Here is a 9,484-nt window from a genome sequence, read left to right on the forward strand (position 1 = left end):
TTTTTTTTTTTGGTTTTTTTTTTTTTGGTTTTTTGAGACAGGGTTTCTTTGTGTAGCTTTGCGCCTTTCCTGGAACTCACTCGGTATCCCAGGCTGGCCTCGAACTCACAGAGATCCGCCTGCCTCTGCCTCCCAAGTGCTGGGATTAAAGGCGTGCGCCACCACTGCCCGGCTTTTTTTGGTTTTTTGAGACAGGGTTTCTCTGCGTAGTTTTGGTGCCTGTTCCGGATCTCACTCTGTAGATCAGGCTGGCCTCGAACTGATAATTATTCTTATTGTTTATATTCCTATTATGTTAAAGTTAAAACCTTTCCTTTTTATTTAGACAAAGGGGGGAAATGTTGTGGGATATTCCTTTACACTGTACAAAGACAAGTCACTGTGATTGGTTTAATAAAATGTTAAACAGCCAATAGCTAGGCAGGATTTTCGGGGCAGAGAGACCGCTGGGAAGAAGAAAGTGGAGTTGACAGCCAGGTGGAGAGGGAGCAAGACATGCAGGAGGACAAGTAAAAGCCACGAGTCATACAGCAGCATGTAAATTAATAGAAATGGGTTTATTTAAGTTATAAGAGCTAGTTAGAAACAGGCCTAAGCTATCAGCTGAGCTTTCATAATTAATAATAAGTCTCCATGTCATTATTGGGGAGTTGATTGTCCCGACAAAAAAGTCTGATTATGCTCTGTCTCAAAACATAAAAACAAAAACCCTGAAAAAACAAGAGGGGCTGTTAAGAAGGTCCAGGGGCTAAAGTAGCTTGCGGAACAAGCCTGGAGACCCGAGCTGCATTCCCATAACCCATTCACAGGCAAAAGAAGAAGGAAAAAACTCCACAAAGTTGTTTTCTGACCTGCACACTTATGCCACATTGGCACACACACACACACACACACACACACACGTACACTCACACTAAAAACTATAAAAAAAAAGAAGAAGAAGAAAAAAAAGGAAGAAGAAGAGAGGAGACGGAAGATACAGCTGAAGCTCAAGGAAGTCACAGGCTGGAACAGCCCAAGACAACTGATAAGCAGAGGACACAGGAAGGCCTCTCTGCCTTTACCCTGTTCCACTCTCCCTGCCACATACTGCTTTCTGACTCCATCGCACGCCAAGTTTTTACCTGATTATCACCATGACTTCCGCAGTCCTGCCTGATTAGGATACTTTTCCCTATTCCTGGCAGAGCCATCTCACCTAAAACACCAACTTGTCCACGAAAACTTCCTGGATATTCCATCCAGTTTTGTTTTTGTTTTTGAGACAGGGTCTCACTAGCCCATGCTGGCCTGAAAGTCATGCAAACCTCCTGCCTCAGCCTCTTTATTATTTATTTTCATTTGTTCTATTGCAGGTGTGGCTCCCCTTCAAATCACAAGTAGAAAATTTTAATCCCTTCTTTAAGTGTTCATATTCTACCAAAACGTTGGTTTCACAAAAGCAGTAACTTGTCAGTCTTCTTTCCTACTCTATCCTCAGTACCTAGAACAGGACTCAGCGTGGACTCAATCTTTCTTTCTTTATTTTTTTGGTTTTTTGAGACAGGGTTTCTCTGTGTAGCTTTGCGCCTTTTCCTGGAACTCACTTGGTAGCCCAGGCTGGCCTTGAACGCACAGAGATCCGCCTGGCTCTGCCTCCCGAGTGCTGGGATTAAAGGCGTGCGCCACCACCGCCTGGCCAATCTTTCAATATTGGTTGTACAAATGGTTGTGTAGACCTGAGTAGTCATTTTTGGGGGACTATTAATCCAAGTTTGGATAAAGGGAATGCCACCGAGTGTCCACTTGGCAGTCGGGGAAGTATGAGATAATTTGGAGGGTAGATAGTAGGTACTAAATACGTGGCTGTCAAATTTGTGACTGATGCTAAAAGGCACCCATTGAGGTATTCCATCAAACACTCTGGCCTTGCTGGAGATGTAGCTCAGTTAGTAGAGTACCGGCTTAGCATGCACGAATTCAGTCCTCAACACCACACAACCCGAGCATGATGATACATGCCTGTAGTCCCAGCATTTGGGAAGTGGATGGAGACAGAAAGATCAGAATTTCAAGGCCAGATGGCTTTGACTCCAAAACACTCTGACCTCTACCCACTGATCTAGGGAACATGGGCCTGGGTACAGGGAGGCAGCTGGGGCTACAAGAACAGCCCAGTCGTTTCCTTTCTGATGGCATCAGATGTCCTCTGAAACCTTTGTCCCATGACATACGCAGCACAACATCCATGTTCCAAGGACTCGCTGAGGACACTTGAAAAGGGTCTGTTAGGACAGTGACACCCGAGGAAAGGACTTTGCCTTGCTGGCTCTCACCAATGGCTGTAATAATCCATCCTCGGCTGCCAACAGAGCTAATGGATATATGAGTCTTATGATCAATGGAGCTCGAATAGCTTAATTAGCATCTCTGATTACTGCTGAGGATGGACTATGGGAGATGGAATCTGAGGGAGAAGAAACAGGGGACAATGAGAAGGAGAGAGGCCAAGACACTTCTTTCCAATCCCTTCCTTGGCTCCCCAGGTCTTACACCTGGAGAGGAAATAATGGAAACTGAGAATGTGTTTCCTTTTATTGTTTGTGTTTGAGCCAGGGTCTCACTATATAGCTCTTGTCACAGCCTCCTAAGTGCTGGGATTACAGGTATCTGCCACCACACCCTGCTCAAGAATGGACTTTTGAATTAGGTACAAGTTAGAATGCTAGCTCTTGGATGACTCATTTTACTCACTGAACCAAGTTAATTTTTTAAAGCTGGGATCGAACCCAAGGCCTTAAGATCTCAAGCATGCCAGGTAAGCCTTCTACTGAGCTATACACACTATCTCAAATTTACCAATAAAATAAAACGGCAGGGAGAGTGGAACAGAGTAAAGAGGTACCTAATCAGTCACAGAGTGGTTTTTAAGTAAGTTTATAGAAGGAAGTGTACATAGCAAACTGCATGATACAGAATAAGAACTCAGTAAACATCAGCCAATAGTATATAAAGTAATGCACAGAAAATAATTTTATGTCTGGTTTGTTGTGGTGGTATAGGCAGTTCCAGCTACTCAGAAGACAGAAGGATGAAAGGCCTGCCTGGGCTACAGAGTGAGTTCAAGGATAACACGGGCAATTTTGTTGAGAACTTGTCCTCCACTCCCCGAAAAAACGTGGGGGAAAAAAAAAGAAAAGAAACACATTTGGGTATTAGGAAAAAAATGAAACTTTTAAGCCAAGAACTCACAAATTCTAGTGACTTCCACAAGTAGTGAAGCCCAGTTATGTTCCTTCCACCCCAAAGTAAAAATACTTATGTCAGGTACAGACATGCAGTAGCATCAAGATCATGAATTTGCCTCTGAGCAATGAGGTGGCCAGAAACTATAGAATCAGGGACATCTGTGGGTTGGGACCTTGGACATGGGGGCTTCTGGGGATCTATTCAGTTGCCCTGACTTCTGTCACTGAGAGTATGAACGCTCCTGGCCCTGAAGGGGAGCAAACTGCAGGATCCCAGGCCCTTAAAGGCCCGGAACAAGTTCTTTCAGCTCCAACCCGACCCTGAGGCTATAACCTGGGCTAGTCTAGACAAATGCAGGGCTGGAAGGGTGGGGTCCATGGCCCTACCTCAGCTATTTGTGACTCACCCGTCCCTTCCCTCCCCTGGTTTCCTGACTCACCTCTACCAACCTAGGGTGAGACCTGAAGAAATTGACTTGGAGGGAGGGAAAGAACCTTACAACATCCTGGGCTCAGAAAGACAGTAAGACAGACTCAGGATTGCAGTCAAGACTTCTGTCCATAGCATATTCCACCAAGTCTTGGTGCCTCTCATTCTCTAGATCTGAGTTTAAACATCGAATACTAGAATTGCAGTCATCAAATAGCTAAGGTTTCCACGACTGGCACTGACGTTTAAAGTTTCCTTTTCGCCTCATTGCTCACTTCCAAGTTCACCATTATTCAAGAACTAGCTGTCTCTACGACATTCAGGATGTCCCAGCAAGAAACCTCACAGCTCAGGCACTCCTAATTTTAGAGCCAGGCCTGATGAGCTGGACTTCACCATATCAGGGATGGTGCCTCCTTTTGAGCCCAGGGTTGAGAGTCCATTCTCTCTTCCCCATCCCTGCTACTAACTAGTCAGGGGGAATTTTTTTGCTGTTGAAGCATCAGAATTCATTAAATCGCCACAAACATCAGGGATAATTGTGCTGCCTGAAAGAGGGGGTGGCACGTTATGATCCTGTGCGGAGGGTGTCGAAGCTCTGAGTGCCGGAGGAAGTTACGACGTTGGCGTGGCTGGGGGATGTGGGCTTGTATTTTCTGAGGGTGTGCGGAGATGACCAATAACATCTGCTTTTCTTCCTCGCTGATCAGGTTTAGTGATCGAGTTTAAAGCTGAGAAGGATTCCCACCCGGTCTTTTCAGAGAAACTTCCCCGCGACAGGTGTGGAAAGAATGGGAGGCCACAGAGGAACCCTTCTTCACCCGTGTGGCACTGTGGGTTCCCAAAAGGGACCTTTCTTCCGAGGTCCCCAGGAGTTGAGCCTCCCCGGCTGTCCTAGTGACCGAGCGGGGTGGGGGTAAGGTCTCGGGGAAACGCGGCTTACCCGGGTCTTGCAGCAGCCAGCCCCTCCGGCAGCTCCCCGCGTCCCAGCGCGAACGCTTCCAGCAGCGGGTTCCAGCTGTCAGCGCTTCCTCCCTCCTCCGGACGCGGCAGCCCTCACCCAGCCGGTGGGGCGGCCCCTTCCGCGGCCCTTCTGCCCTGGTGCGATAGTGTGCGAGTGGGGCGGGGCTGGCGGGGCTCCTACCTTGCCCCGGGAGAGCTCACCTCACCGTCGTCGGAGGAGCTGGGGCGAAGGAGCCCGAGCGGGACTGGACTCCCGGGCTAGGCAGCTGCGGCCGCCGCAGGGCCGCCCAGCTCCTGACGACACACTGCCCGCCCCCCACCAGCCTGCCCTCCCGCCGCTCCCTAGACCACCGCTGTTGCCAGCTTTCCAGCACAGCCTTCTTCTGGGCTTCAGATTTATCTCCAGGGCTCTCTGGTCTGTGCCACTTTCTCCACTCCTACGCTTCTGTCTTCCCACGCCTGGGGCAGCTCTACTTCTATTTTTCTCTTCTTTCTAATTATTCACAGCCTCTCCCACGGGAGGCCAAGGTAGGGGTCAGGTTGGAACCACCCAGCAACTGGTCAGCAATTGGTCCGCCCTCCAGTCTCCAAATCGTCATCTTGGACTCACCTGCCCAACTCAATGACTCCACGTTCAGGAGAACCCTGAGGGGGAAGGCCAGAGTGACACACTTCCTAACTTAAGACCTAGGTGCATCTCCCTCTCCACATGGCTCCGCATTGCTTGACCCTGCCTGAAACAATTGCCCACCTCTCCTCCGGATTCCTCAGCTCCACTTCAGACTTGTCTATGCACACCTCTTTCTCTCAAAATCCATATCCTTTCCTTAAGGCCAGGGTGGAGGTTCAGATGTATTGAGCACGATTGTCTGTGTTCACCTTTTCTCCATACCCAGCCCTGGCACTTTACCCTCTGGCCTTGGCAGATGACACAGAAGGGTCTGGGCAAAGGTAGTAGCTGAAGGCAAAGTCTTTCAGTTCCTCCTACCTGTCCTCCGGAGTTGTCAGGACTCTTGGGGCAGCATGGATGGTGTGAGGCTGGGAGGGTAAGAAAGAAGAGACCAAGGCCTAGGGACTTACTGGTCGCAACTGGGGACCCAGGCATCCTGCTCCCAGGCCCCGCCCCCAAGCCCTGCCTAACTCCCCCCTCCTCCCCTCCTCTGAAGTAGGAGAGTAACAAAGCCCGGGGCTCTTGGAATTGCCTCCTTTATATCTGGGAGTAGAAAGCAGTGGGAGGAGAGACTGCTGGTTGGAAATGTATCTGTCTGTATGTGTTGTGTGCACACCCACACCTCATATATATAAATATTTGGGCTCAGTAGGGTCGGAGAAAAAAAGAAAAAGAATATATTAGGCCCTCTAGTGGAAATGGAGAACTAAGCAGTTCTCAAATATTTGGAGACAAGCTTGTTGAAGCAACTTCTCTCTAGAGTCTAGAGTAATAGGGTTTGGTATTGTTATTTATTATTATAATTAATTATTAATTTTAACTGCAGGTCCAGATCACGAAATGGGGAATGATTGTCTCTGTTCCAGGTCTTTTTTGTTTTATTTTGTTTTGATTTGCATCCTGATTCTTCATTGCTTTTTTTCCTTTTTCTCTTCCTTGTCCTTCTCCTCATCACTCCATCATCATCATCATCATCACTCCACTCCATCATCATCATCACTCCATCATCATCACTCCATCATCATCATCACTCCATCATCATCACCCCATCATCATCACCCCATCATCATCACTCCATCATCATCATCACTCCATCATCATCACTCCATCATCATCATCACCCCATCATCATCACCCCATCATCATCACTCCATCATCATCATCACTCCATCATCATCACCCCATCATCATCACTCCATCATCATCATCACCCCATCATCATCACTCCATCATCATCATCACTCCATCATCATCATCACTCCATCATCATCATCACTCCATCATCATCATCACTCCATCATCATCATCACTCCATCATCACCATCATCATCACTCCATCATCATCATCATCACTCCATCATCATCATCACTCCATCATCATCATCACCCCATCATCATCATCACCCCATCATCATCACTCCATCATCATCATCACCCCATCATCATCACTCCATCATCATCATCACTCCATCATCATCATCATCATCACTCCATCATCATCATCACTCCATCATCATCATCACTCCATCATCACCATCATCATCACTCCATCATCATCATCACTCCATCACCACCATCACTCCATCATCATCATCACTCCATCATCATCATCACCCCATCATCACCATCACTCCATCATCATCATCACTCCATCATCATCATCACCATCATCATCACTCCATCATCATCATCACCATCATCATCACTCCATCATCATCATCACTCCATCACCACCATCACTCCATCATCATCACACTCCATCATCATCATCACTCCATCATCATCATCACTCCATCATCATCATCACTCCATCATCACCATCACTCCATCATCATCATCACTCCATCATCATCATCACTCCATCATCATCATCACTCCATCATCATCATCACTCCATCATCACCATCACTCCATCATCATCATCACTCCATCATCATCATCACTCCATCATCATCATCACTCCATCATCATCATCATCATCACTCCATCATCATCATTGTTTTTGTTCATTGTTTTGTTTTCTGAGACAAGGTTTCACTGTGTAGCCCCGGCTGTCCTGGAACTCGCTCTGTAGACCTGGCTGGCCTTGAACTCACAGAGATCCACCTGCCTCTGCCTCCCAAGTGTGCCACCACTGCCCTGATTCTTCATTGTTGGCAAAGCTTTCTCTTACCTTCCTATATAGCTTCCTTACTCACAGTCAACAAACTTTTATTTTATTTCTTTTCTGAGACAAGATTTCAGTATGTATGTAGCCTAGGCTGGCTTTGAATTTGCCATCCTGCCTCAGCCTCTCAAGTGCTGGGATTACTGGTGTATGCCACCCCTCTTGGCTTCAACAAACACTTTCGTTCTTAGTTCTGTAGGATAAGCAAAAGCAGAGACTGAAGCAAGAGGCTAGATGCACATAAAGCTCCCCAGCTCTTGATCACTCTAAACAAAGACTGTTTAAATGATACTATGTCCCCAACCACTCTTCCAATCAGTCCTTACCTAAATTAAAGACACTCCTATGTTAAAAAAAAATCATTTGGAATATGATTTCTCTAATAAAGAATGAGAGGCACTTGGTCTTATTCGTCATTGTGCCTTTAGGGTCTGTGCTTCATCATACCCCAAGTCAGCTGTCAGTGGGGGTGGAAGAAGAAAAGCAAAGAAACATCTAAGGAGGAGGTGTCTAATGCCTACAGTTCCAGGTGCTCAGCTCTTTAATCAACCACATCATAAAAGTTAGAAAGAAAGAAACCACAACGAACAAAGGGAAAGGAAAAAACAAGCCTGTTTTCCCAGCCTCTTCTTCCTCCTCTGGGTGGGGGTACACATCCGGGGCCCAGGGCTGGGTCCAAGGCTGGGCGACTAAACAGACAATTGAGTTTCACTTCCTGCCAACCTTCAGAGATGGGGGCAGGATGTCTGAGGGGTACGGTGATGGGGAGTGTCCAGGGTTAGAGAGTAAACAGGTCACATTAGGATTTCCCCTCATTGAGCAGGTCCATTAAAAGTTGTAGAAACCACTTTGAAGCAGTTCTGTCAAGAGTCATGCACGGTTCTGTATTCTCATCTCCTTTTCCTCTCTGAGGAAAGGGTACCAGATGGGCAGGGCTGAAGTACAATTGATGAGAGAAGTACAGGTGTGGGCTGGCGGGCTGGGGTGGACTGGTCAGAATGGATGTCTGCACAGGCTAGCTAGACCCTAGGTTCCATTCCCCAGCACCACACCCCCAACACACACACACACACACACACACACACACACACACACACACACACACACACACACACGAGTGAGGGATTAGAAGTATTGCCGCGCGGTGGTGGTGCATGCCTTTAATCCCAGCACTCAGGAGGCAGAGGCAGGTGGAGCTCTGTGAGTTCGAGGCCAGTCTGGGCTACAGAGCGAGTTCCAGGACAGCAGGGCTACATAAAGAAATCCTGTTTCCCCGCCCCCCACCCCCCAAAAATTATTAGAACACTTGCAATAACTTGTAGTACATGCAAAGAGTTTAAATGTGATTTTGAGACTTGAGTTGGATCCCAGGGAGAGAAATCACAGTTCGGAGAATTGTAAAGAAGGCAATATGTGTAGTTGCAAAATTTTCTAAGGCTGAATTTAGTTAAGGTCCTTGTCAGCTTGTTTTTTATTTTTTATTTTATTTATTTACTTATTTATCCATTTATTTATTTATTTTTGAGATAGAGTTTCTAATTGTAGCCCTGGCTGTCCTGAAACTACCTCTACAGACCAGGCTGCCCTCGAAATTAGAGATCCATCGGTCTCTGCCTCCGGAGTACTGGGAGTAAAGGCGCCCGGCTCCTCCCCCTTAGTTTTTAGTGGGACATGATGTGTATTGCTGAGGTAGTCACTAATATTTTCCCCTTCTCCTCAATTCGAGAGGCCCTGTTGGACATTCACCTAAGCCAGAGAGGGGCAATAGAGGAAGGTGAAAGAGTTAAGGAAAGAAAATAAATTGGGGAAGGAGGGCAGAGCCGGACACCTGAGAAGAGCTTGCAGCTAGTACCTTCCGGGCTGCAGGGGAAACAAGTTTAACAGGACTCAGCCCCGGAGGAACTAAGTTGCCGAAGTCTGGGGAGTGGGGAGTTAGGGGGTGGGGCACGGGGGACACGGACACGACCGACCCTTGGGGTTCGTTGGAAGAACGAGGCACCCACCGGGCAGGGCACAACCTAACAAAG

General features: G+C 47.4%; 1 protein-coding gene across 2 annotated transcripts in view; it reads right to left on the reverse strand.

Annotated features, from left to right (window-relative positions):
* The window catches only part of Dgka (diacylglycerol kinase alpha), a 32,706-nt gene extending 26,973 nt beyond the window's left edge, over nt 1-5,733 (reverse strand). The window contains exons 1-2 of one of the 2 annotated variants that reach the window (XM_052753688.1): nt 5,609-5,733; nt 4,601-4,755 (exon numbers count right to left, since the gene is read on the reverse strand). The gene's annotated coding sequence lies outside the window, so the exon portion shown is untranslated. Of the gene's footprint in view, nt 1-4,600; nt 5,585-5,608 lie in introns of those variants that run through there. The other variant, XM_052753689.1, reaches the window with a different exon arrangement.
* Between the last annotated feature and the right edge of the window lie 3,751 nt (nt 5,734-9,484).

Source organism: Peromyscus californicus, unplaced genomic scaffold (genome assembly GCF_007827085.1).
Source record: "Peromyscus californicus insignis strain IS unplaced genomic scaffold, ASM782708v3 Scaffold_24__1_contigs__length_46423439, whole genome shotgun sequence".
NCBI classification, from domain to species: domain Eukaryota; kingdom Metazoa; phylum Chordata; class Mammalia; order Rodentia; family Cricetidae; genus Peromyscus; species Peromyscus californicus.